Source organism: Capsicum annuum, chromosome 7, assembly GCF_002878395.1.
Source record: "Capsicum annuum cultivar UCD-10X-F1 chromosome 7, UCD10Xv1.1, whole genome shotgun sequence".
Classification (NCBI taxonomy): Eukaryota; Viridiplantae; Streptophyta; class Magnoliopsida; order Solanales; family Solanaceae; genus Capsicum; species Capsicum annuum.
Genome location: NC_061117.1, coordinates 7,091,514 through 7,109,560, shown reverse-complemented (window position 1 = coordinate 7,109,560; position 18,047 = coordinate 7,091,514).

The following is an 18,047-nucleotide window of genomic DNA, read 5'->3' as shown; positions in this document are numbered from 1 at the left end:
GTATCACACAACCTCGGGTATAGTGAGGGGGATTATTTCCTTAAGGAAAATCCGTGAATTCGGTCGACTTGGCTATTTTCTATTTCATCTTAATTTCTGTAAAATAAAATACACATCTTGGAAAGGTCATTTTGATCTTGTGTTGAGGGTATTTGATATACTTCCTTGTGTTCTTGTTTATACTTGAAATCAAGTTGAAGTTGGTGTTGTAATATACAGATTCTGTGTACCCGAAGTACAAATGAATATAACAGTCTTAAGGAAATACGTACTATTACAGAATCTGTATTGCTTGTTTTTGGGGATTAAAGTTTTAACTTTCTACTCCGCCTGAACTTAACTAGTGATTTGAAGTCATAAAAACTTCTTCACAAGTTAAATATCATTTGTTTGACAATTGGAAGTCATAAAAACTTCATTGTTAACAAGAAACAAGAAGAAAAAAAATATTTTTTTTAATTTTTATCAGTAGTATTCTGAAAATACTAAGTACTTTTTGTCTTGTGGTGACAGAAAAATGCCAACTGAAAGTCAAATGATGGATGCGACAACGTCTATGGGGGCAACTAATATTGCCACATCAAGTCGCACAAATGCTCCACCAACAATGGCACCGGCGGAGAAGCCGAGAAAATTTTCGGGCATTGACTTCAAGCGGTGGCAGCAAAAGATGTTCTTTTACCTCACCACTTTATGTCTGCAATGGTTCACTAGTGAAGACGCTCCTGAGGTACTCGAGGGAACCTCATAAAAAGACCGCTTCATTATTGTAGAAGCTTGGAACCATTCGAACTTCCTTTGCAGGAATTATATTCTGAGTGGTCTCCAAGACGACCTCTACAATGTTTATAGTGGAACCAAGACATCAAAGGAACTGTGGGGGGAACTTGAACAAAAATATAAGACGGCGTATGCGAGAATTAAAAAATTCCTTGTTGCACGGTTCCTGGACTTCAAAATGATAAATAGCAAACCTGTTGTCTCTCAAGTATAGGAGTTGCAAGTTATCATACATGATCTCCTAGCAAAAGGTATATCTTTGAAAAATACCTCAGTTGAACAAATTAAAAATGTTCTTAATACTCATATAAACTGCTTTGTAGGTTTAATTGTGAATGATGCTTTCCAAGTAGCAGCGATAGTTGAGAAGCTACCACCTTTGTGGAAAGACTTCAAAAACTACTTAAAACATAAACGCAAGGAGATAACTGTTGAAGATCTAATTGCTCGACTTCGTATTGAAGAGGATAATAAAGCTGCCGAAATAAGGTGAAAGGTAAATTCTACAATTAATGGAGCACATATTGTAGAAGATGACCAAAACATTTCCAAGAAAAGGAAGAAAGCTCAACAAGGAAGCAATCAACCCAAGAAAAAGTTTAAGGAAAAATGCTTCAACTGTGGCAAGATTGGACACAAGTCCACAGATTGTCGTGCCCTAAAGAAAGGAAAGAAAAAGAATCAAGAAAATATGATTGAATCTAACAAAAAATACGATGATATGTGTGCTATGTTCTCAGAATGCAACGTGACGGGGAATCCTCAGGAATGGTGGATGGATTCTGGTGCCACCCGCCATATATGTGCCAACAAGGAGTTATTTTCATCATTTTCTCTGGCTCAAGTAGAAGAAATGATCTACATGGCTAACTTCGCTACTGCTAAGGTGGAGGAAATAGGAAAAAAATTTCTTAAAGATGACTTCCAGCAAGGTCTTGACACTGAACAATGTGTTATATGTTCCGGAGTTACATAGGAACTTAATTTCTATTTCACTCCTAGATAAGAACGGATTCAAATGTGTAACTGTTTTTGGAAAAATTGTAATTAGCAAAGGTGAAATGTATGTAGGAAAAGGCTATCTGATCAAAGGCCTTTATAAGATGAATGTAATGACTATTGAAATAAAGAAAAGTTCAAATTCTTCTTATTTGCTTGAGTCTTATGATTTATGGCATGAACGTTTAGGCCATGTTAATTACAAAACGTTATGAAAATTGATTAACTTAGAAGTTTTGCCAAACTTTGAGTGCAATAAATCAAAGTGTCAAACGTGTATGGAATCGAATTATGCAAAGCATCCTTATAAGTCTGTTGAAAGGAATTTCAATCCCTTAGACTTAATCCACATTGACATTTGTGATATGAAGTCAACACATCATGTGGTGGGAAAAATTATTTCATAACTTTTATTGACGTTTGCACTAGATATTGTTATGTCTACTTGCTAAATAGTAAGTATAAAGCAATAGATGCGTTTAGACAATATAAAACTGAAGTTGAAAATCAGTTAGACAAAAAGATCAAAATGATAAAAAGTGATAGGGGCGGAGAATATAAATCTCCCTTTGCACAAATATGTGTAGAGAATGGAATAATCCATCAAACTACGGCCCCGTATTCACCTCAATCAATGGAATTGTGAAAAGAAAAAACCGAACTTTGAAGGAAATGATGAATGTCTTACTTATAAGTTTTGGTTTGCCACAAAACTTATGGGGGGAGGCTATCCTTACGGCCAATCGTATACTCGACAGAGTTCCCCATAGTAAGACACAATCAATTTCTTACAAAAAATGGAAAGGAAGGAAACCCAACTTGAAATATTTCAAAGTGTGGCGGTGTCTAGCGAAGGTTCAAGTTTCTATACCTAAAAGGGTTAAGATAGGACCTAAAACGGTGGACTGTATGTTCATAGGATATGCTAAAAGTAGTAAATAATGTCAATTTTTGATTCATAAATCCGAACATCTGGATACTAATGAAAATACGGTAATTGAATCAGATAATGCTAAATTCTTTAAAAACATTTACCCGTATAAAATTAGACATGAACATTCTAGTGGATGATCTAAACGATCTCAAGATGAACCAAGTGAGAATGTACATAATGGAGAAAATCCAAGATGCAGTACACGTCAAAGAATGTCAACTTCATTTGAATTGGATTTTGTAACATTTCTCTTAGAAAATGAGCCTCAAACATTTAAAGAAGTGATGTCATCATCAGTCTCATCCTTTTGGAAAGAGGCAGTCAATAGTGAGATAGATTCAATCTTAAGTAACCATACATGGGAATTTGTTGACCTTCCTCCCAGAAATAAACCATTAGGTTCTAAACGGATCTTCAAAAGGAAAATGAAGGCGGATGGTACTATTGACAAATACAAGGCAAGACTTGTAGTAAAAGGCTTCAAACAGAAGGAAGGCCTTGATTACTTTGATACATACTAGCTAGTAACAAGGATAACCTCGATTCGAATGTTAATTGCCTTGGCGGCGGTATATGATCTTCAAATCCATCAAATAGATGTGAAGACCGCATTCCTAAATGGAGATTTGGAGGAAGAAATATACATGGAACAACTTGAGGGTTTTGTGGTTCCAGGAAAAGAAAATAAGGTGTGTAAACTTGTTAAGTCACTTTATGGACTAAAACAAGCACCTAAGCAAGGGCATGCAAAGTTTGACCAAACCATGTTGGCAAGCGGATTCAAGATAAATGAATGTGACAAATGTGTATATATTACAGACACACCAAATCACCAAGTCATTGTTTGTTTATATGTGGATGATATGTTGATCATCAACAGAGATATTTGTGACATAAATACAACCAAAAGAATGCTCGAGAGCAAGTTTGATATGAAAGACCTTGGAGTTGCAAATGTGATCTTAGGTATAAGCATCCATAGAACTCCACAAGGGTTAGCATTGTCACAGTCTCATTATATCGAAAAAGTACTTGATAAGTTCAAGGATATGGAATTTGGTATTGCCAAGACTCCATTGGATGTGAACTTTGCACTTCAAAAGAATGAAGGTGAAAGTGACTCACAATTGGAGTACGCAAGAGTATTGGGATGTTTGATGTATATAATGAACTGTGCACGACCATACATAGCATGTGCAATTAGTAAATTGAGTCGGTACATGAGTAATCCCAACAAAACTCATTGGATGGCAATGAAAAGAGTTTTGAGGTATCTTAAATACATTCTAAACTATGCTTTGCATTATAATAAATATCCTACGGTACTTGAAGGATATAGTGATGCAAATTGGATCACCGTATCGAACGAAGTAAAATCCACAAGTGGATAGGTATTTACTATCGGTGGAGGAGAAGTTTCTTAGAAATCATCCAAACAGACTTGTATCGTTCGCTCTACAATGGAATCTGAATTTGTCGCATTAGATAAAGCCTGGTGAAGAAGCAGAATGGCTCAAAAATTTCTTGGAAGATATTTCGTATTGGCCCAAGCCAGTTTCACTAGTATGTATACACTGTGATAGCCAAGAGGCAATACGTAGGGCAGGAAGCATGATGTACAACAGTAAATCTCATCACATACGACTGAGACATATACCGTTAGGGAACTTCTCTCTAGTGGAATTATCACTATTGACTATGTAAAGTCAAAGGATAATGTGTCGGATCCACTTACAAAAGGCCTATCTAGAGAAGAAGTGGAAAGAACATCCAAGGGAATGGGTTTAAGTCCGAGGATGAGTCAGCATGGCGGTAACTCTACCTAGCAAACTGGAGATCCCAAGAGCTAGGTTCAAGGAGATCAAACAAAGTTGTGTCTGAAAAGTTCAATATTGTCAATTACCCAACCCATTCTCATGATGTAGACAATGTATAGTAAACTAGGATAAGACTTAAGGTGAAAAGTCTTTTAATGATTATCTAAATTTGGAAGATTTGACCAAATATTTTAATCTACAGGATTGAACGTTTAAAAATCACCTATGCGAGGGTAAAGTGGAAGCCGTTTCAAAGAGAATATTAGTAAAGGCCTATTCTCTAAGCTCTCATGAAACTGGAACGTGTTCATGGCTGAAAAGAACAAAACCATGAGAACCATAAACGTTAAAAGGCTGGTTGTGTGACATGTATTGTCTAGGTGTATATTAAAGCTCGACGTTTCAAAGATATCAAATCTACCGATTGACCGAGTGCACCCGATGCATGTTCACTACAGAAATTTCAAAGGGAAACCCGCTTATCCAGATGCAATCAGTCTTTGCTTGATGATCACATACTTGTCCGTAAAAATTTTACAAAAAATAGTCATTCCCCATTCATGTGGGGGATTGTTGGGTTCATAGTATATGAAAAAAGTGTGAATGGAAAAATGGAGAATAAAATGGTGGAGGGGAAGGAGACACTAAAATGGAAAGTGTACTCCTAAATTAGAAAGTTTACTCTTTCTCCCACATTGGTGGAAGAAGAGAACTTGAAAGTGTTTATAATCAAGAACACTTACTCCACATGGCAAGTGAGGCAATAAATAATAGATGTCTTGCGCCATCGTCGTCGTCGCTCGCTCGGCTTGGCTTCGATTTTGGATTTGGATTTGGAAAATGATCGATCGATTAGATCTATCTTTTTGGACAAACTTTATTTGAATTCCGAAGAATTCCAAGAAAAAATGCAGTAAAAATTTTTCTGCAGTTTCGAACCTCAATTTATATATACATGCAGTAACAGTTGCACTGTTTCAAGTAAACTGATGAATTATTCTCAAACTAGTGCTTCAAAAATGATACATTGTTCTGAACTGAGGCTACAGAAGGTTGCAATGGTTCGAAATGATGCTTCAGAAGGATGTAATCCTTCAATGAAGTGACACACTGATTCATGAAATGAGATGACTATTCAGAAAAACATGTAATCTTCGATGAACAGACATGAACTTACAGCAAAGGTGTAACCTTTGGAGTGAATCATTGCCTCTTTTCAGAAAAGGCATGTTGTGGCTATATAAACCTGGTTTCTTCCACAGGTTTAGAATGAAATTTTCAGATTAAAAACTCTCTTCTTGCCTCAAAAATATTCTGGGTGATCACTCAAAACATTCTGTGAGTTCGAAGAGATTCCAACCATTTGAGGTACCGCTACTGTTGGTCTGTTAGCCATTTTATCCTGGGAGAAAAAATTCCACAACCTCGGGTACAGTGAGGGGGATTATTTCCTTAAGGAAAATCCATGAATTCGGACGACTTGGCTATTTTCTGTTTCATCTTAATTTCTGCAAAATAAAATACATATCTTGGAAAGGTCATTTTGATCTTGTGTTGAGGGTATTTGATATAATTCATTGTGTTCTTATTTATACTTGAACTCAAGTTGAAGTTGATGTTGTAATATACAAATTCTGTGTACCCGAAGTACAAACGAAATAACAAATATCCCATGAGCTTTAAGTTTAGCACTAAGGTTTCTCCAATCTCTACTACCTTCACTTTCTAGTTTACTATTACTAATATTAGAATTTGTATTAAACAATTTACAACAAAAATAAAATACTTTATCTAAATCTCTAGAATAAATTAACCATTTTCTTTCATGCCTTTCTCCATTTGCTAAAATTTGAAAATAATGGACATTAGAAAAATGTCTTGATAATTTATCATTTGGAAAATTTGTATCACTAATTCTAATTGGTCCATTTTTCACTAGTAAGTCCCTCAATTTTGTGTCGATAATGATCCATTGACTAGGATCATATATATTTTTAACAATACAACTATTTGATTCATTAAGTTCTTGATTTTCTTGAGGATCTACATTAGATTTCTCATTAATTTCCTCCTCTTCTTTTTGAATAGTATTACTCCTATCATGTAATTCAACTGAATTAATAACTTGTTTATCTTGAGAACACTCTCCTATATTTTCTAATTCTGTTGTTTTATTATTTAATAAAAATTTCTCTAAATCTCCTTTTTCAGATTCTACCAAAGTTTCAATTTTTCTTATTTTTTTTAAGTTTTGAAGCACCGAATTCATATTTTCTAGTTGACATATTTAAATTTTGATAAATAGTAAAAGAGTAATTTATATCTACACAATTAAAAACTCAAAAAAAAATCAATAAACAACAAAATATGTCTACCAAATATCAATATATCATGCACAATTATTTAATAGAAAAAATAATAATAATAAAATTAAAATAATAGATCCTAATTTAATAACTTGATCTGACAATAATAACTTCAATCTTCATAAACTATCAATAGTCTTGATATTCAAGAAAAAATTGAATGAATAATAATATTGTGAAAAAATCTCTTGAACAATTGAAGTTTGGTGATATAAGAATTAAAAGAAAGTAAGAGTTGAAGGTAAATAAATATAGAAGAAATAGGATGAATATGTACTTAGTTTTCATCAGTCAAGAAAAGGAAAATGAAATATCTCATTTTAATTGGAAAGATAAAAACAGAAAGTAATAATTAATTGTTATTGTTTCTTCCATATTTTTTTCCTTATAAATATATATTTTGCCTTTTTCAAGACTTGGTCAAATCAAATTCGTTACATGTGTATTTGCCTTTTCAAAATTGTGCCTTTTTTAAAGAAAAAACATTTGAGGAGTATTTATATTTGGTACAAATGGGCCCCTTTACTCTTCCTAAGTTTTAAACAAATAGTAAGTTTGCCTTTTTTAAGAAAAAACGTTTGAGGAGTATTCTTGGTACAAATGGGCCCGTTTACTCTTCCTAAGTTTTAAAGCAATTGAACATGTAATATTTTTTAATATATAAAAATTGTTGTAAAGTGGGGGCCCCCAAAATTGGGTTCCTAAAGCAGTGGTTTGTGTTACTTGCCCATAAAGTCGACCCTACTTAAACTGCATAAAAATCCCGTCAGATGGTATGACTATCCCATACCAGTCGTACCCTTCAATACGAGTGGTACCCACTACTAGTACCTTAGGCCTCCCCCTTGGACCCAACATTGTCCAACATACGACTTACACAAACCAAGTCATACCCAAGCCATATGATCAGTACTCCTAAACCGTATCCTTGGCAGAATAGAATCAAAAAAAGATTGAACACTATCTACCATATGAGTTAATGGTACGACTCGTACCCTAACTCACGACCCATGGTGAGCCACTCATACTCGGATCCAAGTTATTTTACTAAGTCTCATATTAAGTGAAGGAAAAACCCCAACCCTACGAACCTTTACCAACCATACGACTCATACAACCAAAGTCGTACCCATCCAAAAACCAATCCAACCCACCAACCAACACTGGTTAGCATACAGACAAGAGCATACCAACCATACCTCATTATATGACTGGTACCTACAAGTTGTATGATGTCCAGAAATCCAGAAAATTTTCTAAGGGTCAAAATCCAGGATGTTTCACCTAACTTGACCATAATACTAACTGAAACTAATATATAGATAGAATGTCTTACGAAATAAGGGAGGATTACCAACTCTGAATATCTGAGGGTAATCTACTGTTGGACTGGACCACGAGATTGTGTCTCAAAATCTGTATTATAGGGGGTCAATACTTGAAAAGTATTGGTATGTGGAACTAACAAAAGATAACATATACTTCATATAAAATAATCGAGAGCATCATGAAAACAATTTAGCATAATGTATAGATAAAAACACATAGGCATAATTCAAGAGCTTCAAAACATTCTTGTACATCATGGACTCAACTCTTTGCTTTACTTCTGAGTTAGACGGTACACCCTACAATTTTGATTATCCACGGGCTATATAGGTCTATCCTTAACTCGGCGGCCAAGCCTTCAATCCAAGTTTTCCGCAAGAATTGGAGTTTTCATGAGTCGATACACCCCCTTTCAGGTATACTGTGGCATCACCCGTACATGATGTCTCAATTATCCCTTTTTTAGGATAATACCCGTATCGACAAAACACGTTTTCCAACAATAAGCCTTTTCACTTAAATATCTTCTTTGGGTAACCATCTAAATCTCTTTAAGCCCAATTTTAACCTCTTAAAACATGTTTTATTCTCAAAACATACATTTCTTTCATCTTAAGGGCACTTTTTTCTTAAAAAAGGAATTATTCACCAAACTACTTGTGTTTACACTCCACAACAAAATAAAATAATAGAGAGAAAACAAACACTTATTAGAAACATCAAGGGCTTTACAATACCAATCTCATTTACCTATTATTTATTGGGGAGAATGCTTGTTAACAACAACTTACCTTATAAACAGATTTCCTTCCTTAATCTTACTACATAAGTCACTTTTTGAAGTTCTTTTCAAATCTAAACATATTTATTCAAATCTCAAATGTTTTGGTTGTGTATGTTTTGTTTCCACCTTATCTAATCATAGAACAAAGTTTGATCCAAGTGCTTTGCCTTGTGTATTCTTAGGATATCCTTATGGAAAAAAGGAATATACGGTAATGAATCTCAAAACAAAGAATATTTTTATTTCTAGAGATGTGATTTTTCATGAAGAGTATTTTTCTTTTTTGGATAAGTCAAATATTTCTCAAAAAGTATTTCTTAACACTATTTCTTCTTCATCAAATTTTGATATTCTTGATGCGCCTACAAGCTCTAATTTTACTTTATATCTATCAGAACCAGAATATGATTATCTTACTTCACCTTCTACTTTTTCAATTACTGATCCTACTATGCCAACTTCTGATTCCACTAAGCCAGTTCCTCATTCTCCAGTCTCTGTTTCATCCTCTTCTCCTACTTCTATCGAAGATTGTACTTTTCCCCATCCAAATTAAATCTTGGACACCGTGCTTAGAACATCTTCTGGGATAACTAAAACACCATCTTATCTTCACGATTAGGTTTACAATGCTCTTCAATTCATAGATTTAAGTTCTACATGTTTTCTTAGTCTTGTGACCCGTATTTTTTTTCCTTTTAATGAATTGTCTTCTTCTAACCAAGTCATGATCAACTCTGTTTCTAGTATTCATGAACCTGTTAACTATGAGCAGGCAGTGCATATTCCAGCATGGCAAGAAGCTATGAATAAGGAATTAGCAGCTCTAGAATTGAATAAGACTTGGAATATTGTTGTTTTACCTCAAGGAAAGAAAGCATTGTCCTGTAAATAGATTTATAAGATCAAGCAACATTCAGATGGGAGTATTAAAAGGTATAAGACCTGATTGGTTATTAGAGCTGATATACAAAAAGAGGGAGTAGATTACAATGAAACATTTTCACTAGTGGTAAAAATGACTACTGTGAGATACATACTTGCTATTGCTGTGAAGAAAGGATGGGGTCTTTTTTAGTTGGATGTCAATAACGCCTTTTTACATGGCGATCTTAATGAATAAGTATATATGAAATTTTCTGCTGAGATTACTTCACCTTCACCTAACCATGTTTGTTTGTTGAAAAAGTCTATTTATGGACTTAAACAGGTATCCAGACAGTGGTACTCAAGGCTTACTGCAGCACTCAACTTTGAAGGATTTAGTCATTCTTTAAATGACTACTCTTTATTTTTTAAGAAATCAAATAATTCAATTTTTGTTGTTGCAGTTTATGTCGATGACATACTATTAACAGGAAATGATGAAGCAAAATTATAGGCTTTGAAAATCTTCTTAGATACCGAGTTCTAGATTAAAGATCTTGAAAGTTTGCATTTTTTTTCTGGGTTTGAAAGTCATCGGAGAATCACATGGACTGATTCTATCTCAACGTAAGTTTATTATGAAGTTGTTGACAGAATTTGATTCTTTACATCTTTCTCCTATTTCTACAGCATTGGACCCTTCTATCAAATTAAAGGAAGGTGAGGAAATTCCAATCAAATACCCAACGTTGTACAGACATTTACTTGAAAAACTAAATTACCTGACTCACGCAAGGCCAAATCTTTCATTCATCATCCCGCATCTTAGTCAATATATGCAGGATCCATGAGTTCCCTATTTTAATGCGGCTTTGTGAGTTCTTTGCTATTTATTGAAGGATCCTGATCTTGATCTTTTTATGTTCAGTTCTCCATCATTTCAACTACTTGCTTTTTGCGATTCTGATTGGGGTACTTGTCCGGATTCTCGAAAATCAATCAGTGAATTTTATATCTCTCTTGGCTCTTTTCCTATCTCATGAAAATCAAAGAAACAAGCTTCGATCTCACTCAGTTCAGCTGAAGCCGAGTATAGATCGATAAGACGAGTAGTAGCCGAACTCACCTGGTTGGTGCGTTTATTCGAAGATCTTTCTGTTCCAATCTCTTTGCCGGTACATCTTTACTCTGATAGTCTCGTTGTAATTCATATCGCAAAGAATCCTGTTTTTCATGAACGAACAAAGCATGTCAAAATTACTTGTCACTTCATCCGTCAACAATATCTTGCGGGATTAATTTCCTTATCATTTGTGAATTCATCTTCGCAACTAGCCGATATCTTCACCAAATTATTGACGGGACTTGTGCATCAACTTCTTGGCAAGTTGGGTGTTTCTTCCTCACCTCCAACTTGAGGGGGGTTGGAATTTTCTAATTTAGGTGAATATTTTTTATAAGTATACAAAAAAAATTTTAGTGTACAAAATATATTTTCTTAGTACTCTAGAGATTATTTTCCTTTTTTGGGTGTATATAATATTTTATTTCCTTTAATTGTTATGGTTTAGGGTTTAACCACTTGTATAAATAAAGGTGTTTGTAACAGTTGTTATTCATTTAAGAATACACAAAGTGATTCTTTCACCTATTGTTTTTTTTCTTTACTTATTTTTGCAATATATTTATCTCTATCTATGTTCAAAAACTTAGACTTGTATAACTTTGAAGCTAGCATGTTTTGATTCATTTTTTTATGGTAAAACATGTGAGCTACTTTTAGCATTTTATAAGGCGAAGAAAGATTAAAAATACCTCTAAATTATTTGAAATGATTAATTTTATCTTCCATTAGGTTATTTGCTAAAAAAAAAAACTCCCTATCGTTAGATCAAAAATAGCCTTCAACTAGCCACATATCTTATAAATAACCTCCTCTTAACGGTTGCTCCAACACAAAGAAAAATAAGGTCAATTTAATTATTCAAAATTAGTCGATTTACTCAAAAGGAGAAGAGCGTCAAGCAACCCGACCCATTTTCTAGTTCTAGATATATAACTGTTAATTGTTATTATATATATGTGAGGGTTTTTTAAGTTTCAAAAGAAATTTTAATTAGAATAGAAACTTTCTTGTCAATTTTTATCAGAAAAATAACCAAAATAACTTTATTATGAGAATTATTAAAAGTGAAATGATTTTATGGTTGAAAAAAAAAATAGTTTGATGAATATGACTTTATTATGAGAATTATTAAAAGTGAAATGATTTTATGGTTGAAAAAAAATTAGTTTGATGAATTATAAGTTCGATGACCATGTAGGAAACACCATGCAATTCATATAATTGGGACATATCAAATTTATGATTAATAATAAGACCATGATCATATACTAAAAATATAAAGTGAAAAGGATAAACGAACAAAATTGTTAGGTGAAGTTGATAACAAAAGGTATACCTGATTAAGAAGAATTTCATCTGGCTAAGCTACATTATTATATGATTTTAATGAAAAGAAAAAATAAAATGATATTTCATTTTTTAAAAGAATAAAATTCAAAGTTGAAATGTTAGTAAATTGTGTTCAAAATAATAAACTGGAAAATAAAAAACAAAAACTTTAGTCAAAATATCCAAGTCCACAAAATTTATTGTACTTAAGAAATTTAATTTTTTAACTATACTTGAGGTGTTGGATTACCTCATCCTAAATTTATAAAAGGGACATACTTGTTGTTGGGGTAGTAGTATCTCAAACGCCAACAACTTCATCAAACTTGAAGACAAAACTAATCACGCAAGGACTTGATATTTGCTTTTGAAATAAACCATGTAGAACATCAACGGTTGAAAATGAGGCTATTGTGTGTTATCGAAAAAGTCAGAATCATTCAATATGAAAAGGTGTTATTCAAAGGATATCCTTTTTTTTCAGGTGATTTTTCACAAAAACACCTATTCATTTCTCATTCACACCTCTTAAAAATAAAACGGAAATTTTTAAACAAATAGAAAGAACAAAGTCCACAATGCTTGTTCTTTTTTCCTCCAACTCAATATTCGATGTTTGTTTTGAGGGGCAGATTAATTTAAATTCAACAACAACATCGACAACATATTCAATGTATTATAGAGTGTATTTAGTCCATACTTCTATCTCGTAGATGAAGTAGAGATGTTGTTTCCAATAGATCCCCGCCTCAAAAAAGAACCAATCTAGAAAAGGACGTAATATAAGAATTATAAGCAACAAGTAGTATCACAACAACAAATATTAGTCAAGCACAAAACTACCACAAATAATATTATCCTCAATCTATTCGAGACAACAAATATCAAAATTCCAAAAACAAGAAACTACAAATATAGCATAACGACTAGATTATCAGTACGAACAACAAAACTTTCTAAAATTTCTACTTCTCCCTAAGTTTTTAGGTCTAAGTTTTTCATATTGCAGGCAATTAGAAAGTTGTTTCTTGAATATCTTAATTTATGAATGAATTATAATATTTAATTCTACGTTGATGATATCTAATAATCTATCTTACTTAGCATAGTTATTAAACGTTAAAGCTCCTCAACTCGATTTTACCTTTCAAAGATCATTCAACGTTATTTAATTAGCTTTCGTGGCCATCCAATTTTTCTTAATTCATTTTCATGATCATTTAGGTCAAAAAAATAATTATAAATATCTATTTAATTACATGACAACTCTAAATTTGATCAACTATACAACGATATGATTTTGTCACATTATTGGCTTATAATCTTCCCATATTGCGTTCAAAATCGAGAGGGCGTCATACGAAAATTAATAGTTTGGAAACCACGGAGATGCTAAATCAGATAACAAAGAAAAACATATTAAAACATAACACTATTGATATGATTCGGCCATGGTCTACATATAAAAACCTAAATCAAAATTATAAAAACTAATTGAGAGAAAATTTCTACATTGTGGATGCTATTGTGTTATGATTTGAGAAGAGTGATCTTCTATTTGTAAGAGTTACAAATCCTTCCTCTAACAAAAAATAAATATAATAGAAATCTAATAGGAAAGAAATCTTCCTTTTCCACTAAGAAATCCTTTCTGAAGTAAAATATAATTGTTATAGAATCCGAATAAAGTAGAAAATTCTGGACAAATTCTAATAATTGGCAAAATTATTTTCGATTTTTCAAATATTTTCAGTCAAATCTCCACAAAGCAAAACATATAACTATATGACTTCCAAAAAGGAAAAAACAAAAACTCAAAAATTGAAATGAATCGTGGCATTATGTTTAAATGTAAGGATATCAAAAATAACTATAGTGAATTTATAAAATAAATACCTTTAATAAGATGTGATAAAAGTAAACATAATTTGATTTGAGTTTTGTTTGATTTACTAGACATTTTGTTTTATATTTATAAGCCATAAATTTTTTTATAGAAAAAGTGTTGTATCATTCAAAATTGTAAATTTAACTATGAAATAGTATATTAAAAATATAAACTATAAAAATACTTATAAATTGTATTATAGTAATTATGAGCATGATATAGGGCTACTTCTACATGAGTATAGTGAAGATATTCATATGATGGGCATAACAGATTGATATTGACATAGTTTTAAATGACAATCAAATTGGTTGAGGTAATGACTACTCACAAAGAAAGTCGAGAATGTATGTGATCGAGGTCGATACGTAATATGGTTTGTAATATTCATTTATATAAAGATGTTGCATGCATAACCAACTAATGAGAGGATTCATAAAAAGGAAAAGAATCAAACAAATTTCGTCAAAACTATTTATGTACATGAGTTTCAAAAGAGCGATAATATCAACGTGCAATATATTCATTAGTGTGATAATACAAATGATCATTCACAAAGTCTCTGCTTACTGCAACTTTCGAGAAGATGATGTACAAGATTCAAGCGTGAAGATTCAAGTTTTGGGTTGATGTTTTTATCAGGGGAGTTAATACTCATTGTACTCTTTTTTCCTCACAACATTTTGTCCCAGTAGATTTTCCTTGTAAGGTTTTCGATGAGGCAATTAAAATAGAGATGTGTACTCTTTTTCCTAATTTTTTTTTTTCAATGTGTTTTTCTAATAAAGCACATTATCGATCAAATAGTCATTCAAGGGGTTACAAATGTGTTTGTACTATAGTGAAAGTCTACTTCTTGTATATTTATTTAGAAATCCTTAACTTTAGGACCATGTCAATTTTTTCCTATAAATAATAAAATATTTTCTTCATTATAATTAGTCCCTAACCCCTCAATACAAAAAATAAGAGCTTCTCTCTTTTCTCCTTTATTATTCTTATCTTTACTATAGTATTTTATAACATGCGTTCAAATTTATGAGTAGTAATAAGATGATGCTTATACACTTATAAAAAATAAAGTGAAAAAGATGTACAAAATTTTTAGGTGAAGTTGATAAGAAAAGGTATACAAAGAAGTATAAATTACACAAATCTCATACTTAAGAGATTATATTATCTAATATTTTTAAAAATTTATATAAAATTTCATTTTTCAACTTTATTTTTGATATATATCAAGAAAACCCCACATCCTATTTTTACTTCACATTTAACTCATTCAAGATTTCCTTCCTTAAAATATCTCCCTAATTATCAACAATTAAATCATCTTCCTTCCTGAGTTTTTCTCTTCCGTTAATGCTTAAATCTTCCTTCCTGATTTTTTTCTCCTCTATTAATGCATGCAACTTTTTTTTCCTCTCCTAAAATCTCTCCCATTTTTTTTTAAAAAATCTATTGATACATATATAAATTTATTTAGTTATTCATACATATTTATTTTTTTAATGGTGATTCATATGAATGATAAATATGATATCATTCTATGGGTATTATGGTGATTCATACGATAGATACAATTTGTATGATTTTAACGGGTGATACATATGATATTAATGGGTGATAATATTGTATTATGGTGATTCATATGGTAGATACAATTATTGGGTGATTCATATGATATTAATGAGTGATATATAGGGTATTATGGTGATTCATATGGTAGATACAATTATTTATTTTAATTATTGGGTGATTCATATATATGGTATTATGATGATTCATATGGCAGATATAATTATTTATTTCAATTATTGGGTGATTCATATGATATTAATGGGTGATATATATGGTATTATGGCGATTCATATGGTAGATACAATTATTTAGTTCAATTATTGGGTGATTCATAAGCTATTAATCAAAGGTAATTGTGTAGTCAATGCAGGAAATAAAAGTAATAATATTTAAAAAAAAAAAAGACTAAAAACAGAATTGAAACATAATTAAAATTAAATCTTAAAAAAGCATACTAAAATTAAAGACGAAAAAAGAGGCAGAAAAACAAAAAAACATATCTTTCATAATTAAAGACGAAAAAGAGAAACATAATTAAAACACCTAAATTAAATCTAAAAAAGGAGAAAAATCAGATATATTTCCTTAAATGAAAGAATACAATGAATAAAAGAGAGTTTATTATTTCCTGAAATAAAGATCTTATTAGTTTCAAATGTATCACTTTTTTATATGTATCACCATATAACATATGTATTACCATAAAAAATCGGGATAAAATGTAATTAACAAAATAGTCAGGACTTTATATAATATCACTTAAAGATTCAGGGATTTATGTAAGTTACCCGAAGAAGAATTCCAACTAGCTAAGCTACACTATATGATTCAAATTAAAAGAAAAAATAAAATGATATTTCATTTTCAAAAGAACAAAATTCAAAGTTAAAATGTTAGTAAATTGTGTTCAAAATAATAAACTGGAGAATAAGAAAACAAAAATTTTAGTCAAAATATCCAAGTCCACAAAATTTATTGTATGTCTTTTAAGGAATTTAATTTCCTATTTATATCTGGGATTCTGAATTATTTTACCCTAAATTAAGAAACAAGATATACTTATTGTTGGAGTAGTAGTATGGTACCTCAAACCCCAACAACTTCATCGAACTTGAAGCCAGAACAACTTCACACAGAGACTCGATACTTGTGCTCAAAAAATATGTAGAACATCAACTGTTGGAAACGAGGTTATTGAACGTTATCAAAAAAGTCAAAATCATTCAATGTAAAAAGGTGTTATTTAAAGGCATCTTTTTTCTCATATTTTTATACAAAAATATCTATTCATTTCTCATTCGAACCCAACAGCAATTTCAAAGCATCATTTTCACCAAGTGATATTGGTCTTTCTTTGCAATTTCAAAGCATCATTTTCACCAAGTGATATTGGCCTTTCTTTGCTAAAAGAAAGATTGATTAGGATATAGCCACCAATACAATCCAAACTTAATTTTTATTATCTTTCAGTGGAATTTTGAAAAAGAGTGTTTTTCTTTTTATCGAGTCTTACATAACAAAATTGAAATTAATTGAAGTTTCCAGACAGATATCGAATATCGAATGACAAATTAAAAAATAATAACATACATTCGTATATTTTTTATACATTAAATATGTTATTGATGCTTATAAACTATTATAGCTAGTTTTGAAAGTGATGACTAATAACCTGCTAAACTTAGTTGACTATTATTATAATATACAATAATCTTTTACGCTCTGAATATATATAACTTAAATCCAACAATAGGTTGCTACATAATTTTTTAGAGTATTTTTATAACTTGGAGGTGTGAACAAAGCCACAAATGTCAATATTCGATGTTCATTTTGTGGGCCAGACTAATTTAAATTTAACAATAAAAATGATATATTTAATGTACTCTATCCTTTATCTTTACCTTGCAGGTGAAGTAGAAATATTACTATTTCTTATAAATTTTTGCCTTAAAATATAATTAGTCTAGAAAAAGACGTAATATAAAAATAATAAACAATAAATAGTATCACAACAGCAGATAGTAACTAAAACAATATTATCATAAATAATATTATCCTCGATCTATTCAAAACAACAAGAATGAAAACTTCAAAAATAATAAACTATGAATATAGCACACTACGACTAGTAGATCTATTCAAAACAACAAACATCGAAATTCCAAAAATAATAAACTACGAATATAGTACTACAACTAGTAGATCTATTCAAAACAACAAACACTAAAACTACAAAAATAATAA